Source organism: Aplidium turbinatum, chromosome 7 (assembly GCF_918807975.1).
Source record: "Aplidium turbinatum chromosome 7, kaAplTurb1.1, whole genome shotgun sequence".
Classification (NCBI taxonomy): Eukaryota; Metazoa; Chordata; class Ascidiacea; order Aplousobranchia; family Polyclinidae; genus Aplidium; species Aplidium turbinatum.
This window is the reverse complement of record NC_137478.1, coordinates 20131078-20133739: the sequence shown is the minus strand read 5'-3', so window position 1 is coordinate 20133739 and position 2662 is coordinate 20131078.

The following is a 2662-nucleotide window of genomic DNA, read 5'->3' as shown; positions in this document are numbered from 1 at the left end:
GAGTTAGCCCACTGCCCACTGTATGTTTGACAAACTCTCATGCATACTAATGCATTACCATTTGCCAGCATAGCCTATCAACTGTTATTTTATAGAAAATCTGAGACAGTTTATTCAATGCAAATAGTTTCGTTTGGCGTTTTCGCGCTTAGAGTTCGTTGTCTTTTAGCCAGCTCTTAAATATGTTTCCGCATCGGTAAACTGTATTGAAACCACCAGGTAGTGCAGTACGCCAGTCCATGGACAGTCTAAAATCTAATAATCAATCAAATGTCTGCGATTAAAATATATTTTTAGACATGATCTTTTAATATAAAAATAAAAAGAGCCAATAAGTCATGTAATTTTGACTTTGTGTGAAGCTACATGCACTTAAAAGGTTACTGATATATTTTTATTCACTTGATCAACAGTTTGCTTTTTTCGCAATTAGGACAGATTGGTGCTTGGTAGGTTTTGGGAGCCCCATCGATGAAGAGTGGTAGCAGTTCGGACATGACAGGATAAACTACTATTATAACTGATCTATTTCTTTCTGTTGCATGTCGAGAAGCCTGAGAAAGGTAACGTTGGATCGTTGATAACGTCTCCACCATATGGTCGATTTTTTGTCGAATATTCTTTCCATTCATGGTTTCGATCATAGTTCTTTGTTGTTTGGTTGTAAAAGAGATGATATGATGTTAGTCGGTGGGTGTTTGTTTTTTGTTGGATTAAGTTTTCTATTGATGAATTATTCCCAGTATTGCCAGCTTCTTGAAGTCTTTGGTTTAGTTTTCTTCTCTTTAGGCTGTGATTTCTCCTCTTCTCAGACGTGGTGGGAAATTCCGATCATCGTGGGTAGCCATTGCGTTAGGGTCAATTTAAGCGCTTCGGTGATTATGTGCATTGACTCTCGTAATTGAATGTCAACTTTTTCAGTGTGTGCACATCGTTTCCACACATGAGCACAGTGTTTCGCTACTGAATTTCACAGTGCTAGAGTGGAAGTGCGCAAGACGTATTGAGATGAGGATGGTGATTAGGCTGCACGCACTGCGAAGCATACCACATGTCTTATCGTTCTTGACAGGATAATCACAAATCGACTAGGCCAAACAGTCTATACGTCAGATGCCATTCAAACTAATGAAGGCTATCCGTGCTGTTCCACGACGACCGGTACTTTTCTTTGTGATATTTCAATGTGGCACTTTTCGATGAATAGGGAAATGATTGGCAGTAGCTTAATGAACCAGGTTCTAATTTTGGGGAAGTTGTTGAAACAGTGTTTTTCAACACATAGCTTTGTGGAAGAAAAGCCAAACTTTGTAGGCTATAGGCTACAAAATTTACCACTGCCAGAAGGAAAACAAAACTTTACAAATTAAGGAATATAGCTTAGGCTATGTTACCCTACCTGCCACAATATCATTTCTCCTAAATCAAAAGCAGGCTACTTCATGTTGATTTGATATGGAAAAATGATTGAGAGAAGCCACTGAGAGGTGGCAAAGGCTATACTGACGTTAAACGAGGAGAATCCGATGGTTTTTCTGATGTTGAAATGCAGACGCACTCGTGCAAAAAGTAACACCTATAGTGTCGGATTATAGGCATTGTAGACCCACACCTTAACCCAGGGATGTCCAACCAGCGCACGCGGGCCGCGTTGCGGCCCGCCTGCAATTTTTGTGGGGTCCGCTAATCATTTTCACTCCAAGTAGTATTTTAAACTTTGAATCTTAGCCTAATTAAAATGTTCCATTCAGTTTTTAAGAGCATAGTTATAGTATAGTATGGGAGCAACAGAACTATGTCCGATTATATCTAAAGTCCAATGGTTCAATAGAATGGCCACCTTAAAAAGATTTTAATTATTGTTGCCCGGTAGGCCTACCCGAAATAAAACAGTTTATGGAGAAAAAGAAACAAAATGTGGACCTGATGGAAAAGGAAGCATGGTTGAATGATTTGTTTTTCTTAGTTGACATAACAGAAATGCTAGCTGAGCTCAATTTGCATTTACAAGGGAAAGTAGTTCAATGTTCGAGCGAATAAGTACTTTACCAGGAAATTAAAACTTTTCATAGCACAATTGAAAGCTGGCGCAATTGTATATTTTTGTAGTCTACCTGAAAGAGCTCAAAGACTGTTTTGTAAACTATGAAAAGTATGCTAAGTTATGTGAGTTACTGGTTTTCTTGCAGAATTGAAGATTTGCTTGAAGAATTTACAGTCAGATTTTCTGACTTCAAAAAGACTGAAATTGCATTAAAATGATTCAGTGACCCAGTTTCATTTCAGTGTGATAAAACGCCACCCGAATTCCAACTTGAACTGCAAGTAGAGAAAGTTTGAAAACTTTCCACAGAGAACACACTCTTCCTTTATTTTATAAAGAATTACATTCATGTAATAAATTTAATAAATTAGTTAGTTTGTCTAGAAAATTATTGTGCATGTAGGGCAGCAGTAAGCAGCACATATTGTTGCGAGCAGTTATTTTCATCCATAAAAAACTGCAGAAAGAAATAGACTGACCGACAAACACATAGCAAACATTCTAAGAATGAAGACAACGTCCTTTAATGCAACTGTTGATAACATCTTAGCTGGAAAACAATGTCAAAAATATTGTAGAAATAAATTGTTGTTTCTTTCTATATGTGTGTTATTTGTT